The sequence below is a fragment of the Garra rufa genome, chromosome 9, assembly GCF_049309525.1.
Source record: "Garra rufa chromosome 9, GarRuf1.0, whole genome shotgun sequence".
Classification (NCBI taxonomy): Eukaryota; Metazoa; Chordata; class Actinopteri; order Cypriniformes; family Cyprinidae; genus Garra; species Garra rufa.
This window is the reverse complement of record NC_133369.1, coordinates 45,884,857-45,899,294: the sequence shown is the minus strand read 5'-3', so window position 1 is coordinate 45,899,294 and position 14,438 is coordinate 45,884,857.

Below are 14,438 nucleotides of genomic sequence, written 5' to 3'. Positions count from 1 at the left end.
GTGAAGCACCTTTATTTTTATGTTTTGTTTATTATTTTTATTTTTAAGTGTAGTATGCATTGCTTTATGTCAATTATACTTATATATCTTTAAAAATATATAGTATATTGCTGTAGGATAATACAATTTGCATTTTTGGTAGGTGGATTTTGGAAGTGCTGGGTGCAAATATAGTTAGGTTTTGCAACAAAATAAATCAGGCAGTTTATATTTGATATATTACATATTTTGCTTTACATAAAGGATGATGCACTGTATAGACACTTTTTTAAAGATACATATCACTGTGCAATAATTATATATATATATATATATATATATATATATATATATATATATTAGTGGTGGGCATAGATTAATTTTTTTAATCTAGATTAATCTAGATTAAATCTTGAAATTAATCTAGATTAATCTAGATTAAAATGGCTAATTTGAATTCTGCTGAAGGCATTCAGAATATGTGTGCTACCCAAATAATGACTAAAAGTAAGTCTTTGAGAACGGGTTTCTCAAGCCAGGTGGCGCATTAGACCAGGCGCTCATCTCCTGTTTCCAAAATGCATTACAAACTGCTTGACAATTGCATTTACAACACAATTAACTATACAAACTTGTGTAACCAAGTACTTCTGCGCAAAAGGCTGTACGACGTGCGCGTTCCAGTAAAATATACAAGCGCGCGGGTATGGATAGCGTATCTGCGTTCATCTTCCAATAAACTGCGTTGCTTTTAGAAGCGTCAATTCAGTTGTTGCATATAGTTTAATGTCTTTATTTCGGGATTATCAAAGTAAATTATAACTCAAACTTGAGATTTTACTGGGACACAGCAGATTTTCACTGGGGCACGTGCCCCAGTAAAAAGGGTATAGCAATGCACGCACCTGCCCTGAAGCGTCTTCATAACTGCATCCATGTCTGCGCGTCTCATTTGTGGTCATTTCACAGAAGTTGAAGACTTGTTCTCGCCCCCTACAGTGCAATTCAACTAGATATACGTCATCCGCGCTAAAATATCAAAGTGAAAGTCATCATATCTTGCGTAGTTTAGACCCAGCTCCCAACCCAACTTTGAGAATAGATTAACGGCGATATTTTTTTTATCGCGCGATATGAGTCTCACGTTAACGCAGCACGTTAACGCCGATAACGGCCCACCTCTAATATATATATATATATATATATATATATATATATATATATATATGTATATGTGTTTTTTTCTTATTGTTTCACTTGCTAATATGTCAGATTATAGAAATTAAATAGGTAACAAATGAGCAAGAACAACAACAACAAAAAAACTTCATGTTTTAGAAAAAGTCTCATCTAGTTGTTCTCTTGTTACCTTACAGACCGAGCCAAATAGTGTTTGTTGCAACCACTCCAGAATGCGTCAATCAATCCGAGCGGGGCAGGAATTGTGGGCGCTTTCATAAAGGTTCATAGATGACTCAGATTTACCCATGTGCCTTTGCCAGGGCATGCCTGCGATCAGAGAGGTCAGCCAAAAGAAGATCTGCCATTTATGGAGAGCAAGTAAATTGATAACACAGAGAGATACATCATGAGAATCTAATACGGTGGAGATATTTTTCACTTGACAGAGGTGGAATGACATGGCACTGGGGAAAAGACTGCAGGAAGGAATGACCTCCTTTAAAGTAACGGAAAAACAACACCACCTCCTACATGCGTCATATCCCAATCAATATGAAGTTCCAAATGCAGGTTTGGGAGGAGCCTAATCATTGAGTCCCATCAATCATCACTACGAGTGTATATAAGCAGCAATCACAATTCTGCTGGCATCCCTCCACCTCTCCTTCTCTATTTCTTTCATTCCTCCTACATACCATACAATTATACAATCATGTGGGGGGGCCCTAACTCAGAGCTTGAGTTGAGCCTCAGGTTCAAGCCTCTTTCAAGTGAGTACACCCCTCACATTTCAGCAACCATTTTAGTATATCTTCTCAAGGGTTAATACTATAGAAATGAAACTTGGATATATATTTAGAGTAGTCAACGTGCAGCTTGTATAGCAGTATAGATTTACAGTGAACATAACTCAACTCAACTCAAATAACTCAACATACAGCGATTGTTGTCAAAATAGCTGGCAACAAAAGTGAGTACACCCTAAGTGATAACAGCAGTATGTTGTTTAACCATGCAAAGCCACATGTCCTATTCATCATGTTTATGTTATTTTCTGCTTGACAAGACCATACAAAGTTGTGTATCTTGTATTAGAGTGGTTAAAGTTTGGTGCTTTAAGTACAATTCTCTCATACTGACCACTGGATGTTCAACGTTGCATCTTTTGGCAAAGAATTCTCGGAGAATTTGAGAATTAGAATTGTTGCTCTCCACAAAGGTGGCCAAGGCTATTAGAGGTTCAGTAACACCCTGAAACCGAGTTACACTACAGTGGCCAGGGTCATACAGAGGTTTTCCAAGATGGGATTGTTCTGTGCGTCAGATGCAGAGCCTGGCTTCAAAAAACAGATGAGTGCTACTAGCATTGCCTTAAAGGTTGCAGAAGTAGAAGGTCAGCTTGTCAGTGCTCAGACCATACGCTGCACACTGCAACAAATCAGTTTGCATAGACGTTGTTCCAGAAGGAAGCCTCATCTGAAGCTGGCTCACAAGAAAGCCCACAAACAGTTTGCTGAAGACAAACTGTGGTCCCAGTAATTCATGTGGTCTGACTATAAGATAAACTGATGGGGTGGCCAAGTATGTCTCCAGACCTGAACCCTATTAAGCACCTGGGGGGCATCCTCAAGGCAGTGTAATGTGGAGAAGCACCATGTGTCTAATGCCCAGCAGCTCAATGAGGAGTGGAAAAGGATCCCAGCAACAACCTGTGCAGCTCTGGTCAATTACATGCCCAGGATGATTAAGGCAGTGCCAGATAACAATGATGCTAACACAACATGTTGACACTTTGGACAAGTTCATTTAGGGTGTACTCTCTTTTTTTCGGCAGCTATTATACAATAATGGCTGTTGAGTTATTTCCAGAGGACAGTAAATCTATACTGCTATTCAAGCTGCACATTGACTACTCTATATATATATATATCCAAGTTTTATTTATATAGTATTGTCCCTTCAGAATATATACTAAAATGGTTGCTGAAATGCGAGGGGTGTACCCACTTTTGCAGTGACTTTTATACAAAATAAACACTGTAACATTGTATGTGTGTAAAAAACAGTTATGAATCAGTACTTTAAATAAACATCTCCAGGTTTTTTTTTTTTTTTTTGTTGTTGTTGTTGTTGTTGTTTTTCATTTTCATATTGCAACACTTCCTCACAGGATGATTCACTTTTGTTGCTCTATACTTAATTTGTAAAAGCCATCTGCTAAATGAATATTTCCCCCATGTGACCGAAACATTTCTACAACACGCAGGACCTTGATCCAAAGAGAGGTGATATGCCTGCCCATCTGCAGTTTTGCTGACTCCAGGTGTTTCCACAGTACGTAAGATTAGACAAGAAGCCATGTGACCGAGGGTTACCCCAATCGCCAGCTGTCCGCATCAGCATCGCATCATAGTAGTACTTCCTGTGGTCATGGACAGGTTATTGGGTCATGGTTTGTTTGTTAAGTGAATCATAATGAATTTCAACACCCTGTAAATGTCCTGAAGTTGAACTGGAGTTACGGAATGTTTCTCCTTTACACAAACAAATTAAAAACACAATTAGGAAACATATTTTCTAGTGTAGGGCATGTGACTTGGATCGATGCAGATGTAGTCATCTATCATTGGCATAATTTATTATTATTATTATTATTTTTTTTTTTTGCATCTTAAATTTGAGCTGCTGCTCTCCTAATTCTTTTAAGAGATATTCACTCAATAAACACCAGACTCATTTTTTTTTTTTTTTTTTTTACTGTCTGTATGTCTAGACAGCTGAGTTGGCAAAAGGGTGATTAACCATCCCAGTGAGACATTTTGAAGATTTGCTGTAGAAGAGCCAAATTTCTAAAACATCCTACATTTTTATGCAGTTTGGTTTGTGAAAGCATAGCTTAATTGACTTTAAGTCCTTTGACAAACATTGCTTTAAGCAATAAAAGAATAATGCTCTTACATCAAGGATTAAAATTACTGTGTGAATCATCAGACCTTGGATAGAGAAAAAAGAACACAGTTGACCGCAATTAATGTCACAATTAAAAATGTCATTACCATTGTATTAGATCAATTGGTTTCCCTAAACAAATGCAGCAGTGGCTTTTCTTTCAAAACTAACTTCACTTTTTATCATCATATTGACTAAAAGTTGGAAGCATTAAGTCAGTTTTCCTCAAGTTCACACAGTAATTACGTGTATTTAATCACATTAACTACAGTATGAACATGTTACACCATCTTTGATGACCACAACGTGGTACTATACTTTCAACACTAGGTGTATTGTTTTATCTTTCATAATACTAAGAACCATAAGCAACCTGTATTTTAGAGTGTCATTTTATTGTCCATATTGTGGTGAAATTTGAGATAATGCATGCCATTATGATCCAGAAATTTCTCTTACTTTCTCTTAAGCTTGGCACCAATCATGTGAGGATACTCAAGAAAAAAAAAAAACTTGTTAGTTGTTAGTCAATATTTAATTGAGTTTACTTAAATAAACAGAGCTTCTGTTGTGATGTCTTTTTAAAATATGCATGATGTTTTCTGTTACATAAAAAATAAAACCACAACCTTTGGTACCAGGATACATTACAATTTAACAAAAAATAAAGAAAGAAGAAAAAAAGACAAACTGAACAAAACTGGTTGAAATGGAAACCATGACTTTTCGAATAAACTAGTACAAAAATGTGCTTTTAATAAATGACTCACTATTTCACTTTCTTCTGTGTATGTAGATAATAACAGTTCTGGCCTGGATTTCAGCAAACACAGAGAAGCGAAATGATACTGCTCATCCAATCTAATTAGATGACGTTCTCCACATTGTTGTGAGTTTCAGTTTCACCCAATACAGATACAAATACACATGATTTGCCATTGCAAAAGATATTGGCTTTGTTGCACACCCCTAGTCTTTGTGTACCAAATGTTGCATAATTTTTTAAATCCATGAAATAATCAAGTTAGTCTTGATATAATATCTGATTATATAATGGATAACAGCCTTGAGAAGATCCTGACAGGCCTAGTTAACAAACACAAAGTCTTATGACCAGTGCTCTTTAAACGTTGCCAGGTGAAGCCATACTATATTTATAATAAGACGTTTTTTCCACTGTGCTAGTCTTAATTTAGATGAAATGGTGTCAATGAGTACACAGTTCTCCACCTGGACCGTCTCACATTTCATCCATGAGGCGAGTAAGATGTGCTGGTGGGGCATTAGTGGACCTAAAGGAAGTTTGTACGTGAGTGAAGGAGTGAGATCAGTGCTTCTTGTACAAAAGGTTTTAAAAAGCTGTGTACTTACTATTCCAGCTGTGCTTAATCTGAAGTAAAATGTCATTTTCAAAGACGTCACACAAAATCGTGAAGTGTAATGATTTTATGTATTTATCTTTTGCTCTTCTTTAAGATTCAAACATTCATCCTCTGCACTTTTGCTGGTCTAAATATTTAATCGTTCTTTTTGAGATTTGATAGGGTTTAATTAAATAAGCATGTCAGGCAAGCATTAAAACTTGGAATGCTTTGCAACAGAAAAGCTATCTAACAGATGTCATGACACATCAGTATCCATGAGAATCTTAAAGCAATGTTATTATTTCATCCTGAGCTGTGATGTGCTTTTGTTTTCATCATATAGTCAATGCGTCACATTGACATTCACATTAGATAATTTTTTTCACATTTTTTTTAACGTTATCTTTAATGTACTTTGTGTGTGTCTGGAGACCAAACAAGTATAGTAATACCAGTAGATTTTTTTGGTCCCCATTAGAAAACAACATTATAAATCATGTAGAATGATCTTTTTTTGAAAATGATTCAGTTTGGAAAATGCCTGTAGTTTTGTGTGAGGGGTAGATTTAGTGGAAGAGTTAGGGGAAGGAAAATATAGTTTGTACTGTATAAAAACTATTATGGCCATTTCCAAATAATTTGTTTTTTGGAAGTTTATTCACAAGTGGAAGACATTTAAAACAGACACATTCCCTTCTAGTAGTGGAAGCCACAGTTTGTGACAATACCATTAGAAAAATATGGGACAAAAATGGCATGCTCAGAAGGCTTGGCAGAAGAAAGCATCTCCTAAAAAAAAAAAAAAAAAAAAAATAATGGCAGCACAGTGTAGGCCTGCAAAATTGCATCTGAAAAAGAAAAAAAAAAACAAAAAAAAAAAACAAGTCTTTTAATGTCCTTTGAACAGACGGGACCGAAGATGTTTGGCAGTAATGCACAGTGCCAAGTTGGTGAAAACCTAAAGAGCACAAACACCTCATACCAAAGGACAAGCATGCTGGCGGAGGGCTGATAATTTTGGGGTTGTTTTATAGTCTTTTGTAGTTGTTTGTTGAACCACCCTGCTGAAAAAACAGCTAAAATCAGCTGTCTGGTTTTAGCTGGTCAGCAGGCTGGTTTAAGCTGGTCAGCAGGCTGGTTTTAGAGGGGTTTTGGCCACTTTCCCAGGCTGGTGTTTATCTGGTGAGGCTTGGAGACCACCAGCTAAAACTAGCCTGACCAGCTAAAACCCCAGGCCTATGCTGGTTTTAGCTTTTTTTCAGCAGGGCACTGATGTCACATGGACTACTTTGTCGATCATCTTGGTGGTTTTCTTGGCCTTGAATTAGTAGGACCTATGCTGTATATGGGAGGGTCAGGGACCTCTCGGATTTCATATAAAAATATCTTAAATTGTGTTTCTGAAGATGAAAGAAGGTCTTACGGGTTTGGAACAACATGAGGGTAAGTAATTAATGACAGAATTTTTGGTAACACTTTTGATGGTCCCTTTTGAACATTCTGTTGACAATAAGTAAAGTTGTACCTACAAGTCAGCTAACTGTCATTAGAGCTTAATATCTGCTAACTCTTTATCTGCTGACTATACAGTAAGTAACTTTGCAAGTACATGTCAACTAAATCTAACCCTAACCCTACCACTGTACAAATATTCTATTAACACTTCAGTGAAAGTTAGTAGATATGTAGGTGCAATGTTACTTAAGAGTCAACAGAATGTGTTAAAGGGACCATCAAAATAAAGTGAAACAAAATTTTCATTTTTGGGTAAACTAAGCCCTTAAGGGGAACCCTGGGTATTAAGACTTATATGGCTTAACTTAATGCAAATTATGTCTCTTACTAAAAAACGTAGTAGAAAACCCATGAAAGAGTTATTTAAAAAATCCACATGGTTATAAAGATATGTTAAACTATGGGGGCCGCTATCATTTTGATTATGTAGAATGGTTGCACTCAGTGAGCTACTGTCACTGAGCTGCACTATTTTTACCACAACACAACTTGGAATACACAACTCTGAAGATAAAATACTAAGACGATGACCACAGCTACTGAAAGAGCCTACAGGTGATGCTTGATATTAGTGTTGGCTTGAACCAAATACCGCACCATCGCGTTTCCTCAAAAAGTGTATAAATGCACCCAGATATCAAGTGAAATCTGTGCTGAGAAACTCTCTCAGTGGCTGTGCTGTCATGACAAGGGTCAGCATGTTGACATTGTTTGTAAGCTCTTTCAGTAGCTGCTCTACTAACAGCCTCAAAGTCATCAGAACTAAAGTGGAGAGAACACAGATATGGGTCTTTAGGGGGTTTTATTTGTCCACAGGCATGTTCCCATTCTTTTTTTCACAAAGCAGTGAACACCTACATTAAAGGTTGTATCAGCAATTCTACAGTCGTGGCCAAAAGTTTTGAGAATTACATAAATATTGGAAATTGGAAAAGTTGCTACTTAAGTTTTTATAATAGCAATTTGCATATACTCCAGAATGTTATGAAGAGTGACCAGATGAATTGCATAGTCCTTCTTTGCCATGAAAATTAACTTAATCCCGAAAAAACTTTCCACTACATTTCATTGCTGTCAATAAAGGACCTGCTGAGATCATTTCAGTAATCGTCTTGTTAACTCGGGTGAGAATGTTGACGAGCACAAGGCTGGAGATCATTATGCCAGGCTGATTGGGTTAGAATGGCAGACTTGACATGTTAAAAGTAGGGTGATGATTGAAATTTATTGGAGATTTATAGGATCATCAAGAACTTGGGGTTGGTGTTGTGGACTTTCGCTCTGCCTCCCTCACATCCCTGCACCAGTACGAAAGTCCACAACACCAACCCCCTGACGGTGATTAGTTGGAACACTGTTTGTTTTTCTGTGGAATGGTTGGTAGCACCGATTGTTTTGTTGTTTTTTTTTGTTTTTTTTTGGCATATCTCGGACCCTAGGCTGACCACAGAGACGCATTTTTTTTTACAGCCAATTTATGGGGCAGGCAGCGAGCGGATCGTGAAGAAAGGTCAGCTGAATGTGACACTTTATGTTTCAGGCTTGAAATTGCTGATACAACCTTTAAGAAAAAAAACAGCATATGTTGGTTAGGTATGTTTTGGTGCTGGGATGCTGGTTTTAGCTGGTCCTTTGCTGGATTTTGCTGGTCCTTTGCTGGTTTATGTTGGTCCTTGACCAGCAACATGACAAGCATAAACCAGCAAAGGACCAGCATAAACCAGCTAAAACCAGCATCCCAGCACCAAAACATACCTAACCAGCATATGCTGTTTTTTTCAGCAGGGGTTGCCTTTTGCCTGAAAAGTGCAACCGCCAAACTCAGAATACACAGCTTAGAAAAATAAAACACCCAGGGTTCCCTTTTGAAGTGTACATACCTAAAAGGTACAGCGGTGTACCTTTTGAAAAGGTACCGCCTTAGTGACAGCTTTTTGTTATTCTGAGTTTACCTTCGTACTATGGCGTCTTTTGGCTTTATTAAACACTGCCAATTTGGATCATTTATTCTGCAAGCAACCCAGAAATCCATATAAATATTTCATGTTCCACATTTGAAAATATTACACTTTATAATTCATAACATTCTGCGGTTTCTGCAGCTTTTTCTGTTTGGATTTGGGCCGTCACACATAGGGTTGAAATGAGCTTCTGTTGAGAAATTAATTCTGTGGAATTTCAAGATGGGGAATTTCATCAAGGAAACATCTGCCAGTAGTAGCTTGTTTCCTTTACAACAAACTTCTGGCATACTCAGAGTAGCACTTAAGCTTTTTGATTTATTTTACTGCCAATAATGTTCACTCGGTGTTGTTACACATTAATCTTCATAGCAGTTCGATTTACAGATGTTGCTTATCGTGCGGTGGTGCCTTGACCTTATTGAACAGTTATTTAGTATTCAGACTAGTCATTACTTTGCCAGACATTTTGGTTTTCATTACCCTTTGTTTTCCAGTGATTAATTGTCTCATTAGTGAACCTATGTCTGTCAAGAATATAAATAAAATGCTTTGAAAAAAGGACGCAGGTCGTGCTGATCCTGACTAACCATTAACAAGAGATCAGTACATACTGTTCTTCTCATTTGGTTCCAGTGCTCTTTGATACCACTAATTATGCCTGTCTATATATTTAAAGACATCAGTCAACAATAACGTAGGCACTCTAATGACAAAATATAAGAATTAAGAAAATATGTTTTGAAATACAAGACAACAATTCCAATACCTTTTTACCTGACATGTTATATTGTGGGCTGATTGCTGAAACCTGAAACACTCCTTTGTCAGGCCTGCTTACACATGCATCCACACACACACACACACACACACACACACACACACACACACACACACACACACACACACACACACACACACACACACACACACACACACACACACACACACCTAAATACAATTAAGTCTTATGTAAACACAAGATTCACTCTCCCTCATATCAAACAGACCAGAAGACAATATAACATTACTTTCAAAGAATGAGATCAATCTTACTCTGACAATCTGACTCATGGTCAGGTTTATCCATTTGTCTGGCACTGTGCACATGTGCTTATTAAAGCTGAGTAAATGTGATCTGACTCATATAAAGTCATTTAGCTTTCTTTGATAATTAAGATCCGGATTATGGATGGGTGGAGTTAACCGTACATTCATCTCTTTGATGGCTATTACTCCATGAAGAGGACCTCGGCAGAGCAATGGTAATGTGTCATGTGAGTCATCATCCCTTTACCTGAAAATCCTGACCCCAGGCTATTCTCATTCAGCCGTCGGAAACCAGATTTTTCTGGTAGTTTCCTTAAGCCGGCAAAAGCCAGATTTTCTACACCTCCGTGTGACTTATCGTACACATCATTTGCCTGAATGCTTTGTGATTTACACGCTCAATGGATCGTGACCGGTGTGGTGAAACAGGAAAGCAAAGACAAATTACAGGTAAGTGAAACATTTAGTTTAGTTGTTAAACTCTAGCCCCCAGTTTCACAGACATGGCTTAAGCCTAGTCCTAGACTAAAATGTAAGTCTGAGCTGTTTCAACTGAAGGAAACTTGCACTGACTGATCTTAAAATATATCAGTGCCATTTTTTTGTCTCAAGATGCACACCAGTAATGTTTTTTTTTTCTAAGTCATGTTTATAAAAATAGTTAAATGTCTTAACTGAACTATGGCCTAATCATGGCTTAGGCTAAGCCCTGTCTGCCATTCATGAGAGTACCATGACACAAGTGTGTGGTGTTGCTGACATGAACATGCATGGGCTGAACCATGTTTATAAGCAGAGGAAAACACACGCATATGTCATTGTAGTCTTGACAATTGAAGCAGGGAGAAGAATTGTTGAATAAAGTTATTTTTGTTTTCTTTGCACATAAAAATGTTTCTTGTAGCTCTGTAAAGAAACGGTTGAACCACTGATGTCACATAAATGGTTAAACTTATGTCCTTAGTACGTTTTTGGGCCAGTTATATTGTTGCCTATGCAAGCCCAGAAACCTCTCAGATTACATAAAAAAAAAAATCTTAATTTTTTTGGTTCTGAAGATAAACTAAGGTCTTCTGGGTTTGGAAAGACATGAGGGTTTTCATTTTTTGGGCAACAATAACCCTTTTAGTATTTGAAATTTAAGTTGAATTAAAAAAAAAATCCTTTTAGAATTTAAATTCAAGCAGAGACATTTTTGTCTGGACAGTGTATTTGACATCACTGTGTTAAATAATAATGCATATGGGAAAGGAAAAGACACTTGATAAATGAATACATACCTCCTGTAAAATGCCGAAATTTTTCCTTTCTGGAAAACAGCAGTGAGCTGTGGAACATAACATATTACATTATATGTGTCACAGTAGGGGACTCGGGAGACAGACGTTCGGATCCAAATGCAGGCTTTATTAAGAAGGCGTGGTACACAGACAGGGTCAATCACTGGCAAACAACAACAACGAGGATAATCCAAAGAGTAGTCAAAACACAGGCAGAAGGTCGGGGCTGGCAGCGAGAATCAAACACGGGAAGGAGTCCATGAATCAAACACAAGGGAAAACAAACACGGAAAGAAACGCTCGGAATAATGACCATACGGAACAATAAGACTTCGACCGGAAGTGTGTGTGTCAGTGGCTTAAATGCATGAGAGTCTATGTGAAACAGGTGTGTGCAGCAATCAGTGCAGTGGGAAACGAGGAGCAGGTGTGTGCAGTGATTGGTGCAGTGGCTTGTGGGGAATGAAGTCCAGAATGTGTTGTGCAAGAGTTCATGATGACAGGATAGACCACATACGTGACAATATGATATATTTCATTAAAGTCAACTGTTTATTGTAAAATACTTTAATACTAAAAATACTTACTGTGCATATTGGTGGAATAATATACCTGGAAACTTCCTTTGGCATCAAGGAAATCATATGTGTTCACACGCACATGCAGAGAGTCCCTCAAAAGAAACCAAGCACACAATAATTAATATTGTTAGATTAAGACACATTTTACATGCTGCACCATTAAAGCTAGCAAAAAGGGGCATGTTCACATGATTACAATTGTGAACATGCATAACTAAAAACATTCAGAAATCCAATGTTATATTGTAGATTTATCGGTAGGAACTAACTGGAAATTCCCCTCATAACTTATATGCCTTCGTCCATATTTTAACTTTCCATTACGAGGCATATTTGGAGGTTCGATGTGATGGCGTCCAGTATGAACGAAACACATATAGAGCATACATCTAACGTTACACCACAAATAAAGTTTGAGTCTGTGGAAACAATTCTACAGTACAAACACGCGGTTAAAGATACGATCTCCCCATCATTGCTTTAAATGCAATAGTCGCAAATGAAGTTAATTGTTTTTTTCAGTATCACGCAAGCACTAAGTTACCTTACCTTCCGCCAAAACAAACTGCTCTTGAACAAACAAGTTAAGGACATTAAAGATTACCCTTCCAAAAGGATTTAACGTTATATGTCATGTTTAACCACATTAGAAGCCAGCAGATTCCCGAAGGACTGGCTGTGGTAAAGTTAAAGCACACGTAACTTAGGCGGGAACACCAATAACGTTACCGGCCTGAAGCATCTCCGAAAGCGCTTAAGCATTTAAATAGACGCTATCCTTACAAATAAACAGGGTATTTTAGGCTTATAAAACTACATTTTCATCCAAAAATATCTTAAAAGTACATTCCGTACATTCCGTACATTCTTAAAAGTTCCCACCGTGTCCGTGAACCTGAGTCATGACCAACTCCTTATGATGGAGAATGTGTTTTTCTGCGCATGCGCAGAAAATTTACTTAATATTTTCTAACTGAATTTAATTAATTCACATGGCTTGGATTTAAAACACGTGTAATTCGATTAAACCCAATTAATACTTATTAATTAAAATCAAAAACTAAATTTTAATGATTTAAACTAGCAAAATTTAATTATGCTTCATTTAATTGGGGCCATAATCATTTTTTTCAGTGTTGCTTGCGTGATGTTTAAATAGCCTGGTTTGCTGTAAACCAGTCCTTCAGTTCATCTAAGACCCTCCACCTTCCCCAGCACCACCTGTCTAAATTTGCTATGGGATTTATGCATGCCTATTCATTCAGCAGCAGCGGTATATCTTACACGCTCACAGCAAAGTGTTTGTGTATCTATTTGCAGTAGAAACTCTAGATCTGTGAAGCTCCCAATAGAAATGAAATAATTAACATTGTCAAATGCATTAACATAATAAATTAGTCCTGAAATTAGATTTCAAATCTTGTATTAATTTACTGCTTTGGCTTATTTATCATAAGGTTTGATTAATTTGAATACTTGCCTTTTTTTCATTCCAACATTCATTTCCCAGGACCCTGGCTGGCTGAGATGGTTCCAGGCGCCAATAGCGCAAGTCTCGCTGCAACCTCTAGTCCCAGCCATCTGACCTCACTGGAAGTTGTTCTGTGACTGTCACTGGGTGCTGGAGCAGTTTCTTGTAATAACTCTTGATATTTTTAGATATTTCAGATCTTCGATCTAGTTCAGAGTTTGTAATTGCACCACTTCTACAGATGTTTCAATTATGTTTCAATTGCACAACTTCTACAACTTCACCTCACTTGTATGTTTACTAGACACTCAGGTTTTTTTTTCTAATTTTTCCTTTCAGTAAAAGTGATAGTATCAACATACCAAAGAAAACATGATACTTGATTTCTGACTTTGTCTTCCTTTGATGTCTGTTCCAATGAATTACGCCAGTGGCATCAAGAAAGAGCTTCCTGAGCGTCTTTACAACAGTTCTCTTGGGAAAATATCAACAGCAAGTCAAGAAGCAACATGTCATTTCTATCCTGATGTAACCTCTTGAGAAACTATCTCATCATTTTACAATGTGTGTGTGAATGATGCAGTCTGCTGCTGGTTAAATGCTATTCCAGTCACCAGATGGTGGATTAAATTACACAATAGTAAATGTTTATTTATTTTATGTATGTATTTATTTATTTATTTAATGAAAGCATTGCATATTTTGATGCATATTTTAATTTATGAATATTTGATAAATCACCATTTTGGTTAATCCCCAAAGGATTATAGTCTATTAACCATTCATATACCTTAAAGCCCTGATAAGAAGCTTATTTTTAATAAGCTTAATGTTACAAAGAATTAATTCATAACTTGTCTTTACTGTCACACACAAATGCCACTTATAGCATTCCAACACATTTTTTTGAATTGGTGTCTAATTTTCATACGCTTTGCCTATGCCCATTGATAGTTAGGTTTAAAGGTATACCTTCATGTGTACTTTTTCAAAAAATCATACATTTTTTAACAAATTCATACAAAATTGTAAAATAGTTACATTCGGAATGTATCATTAGGAGAGACTACAAAGACTATTAGACTCCAAAACTGGTTTACGCATTC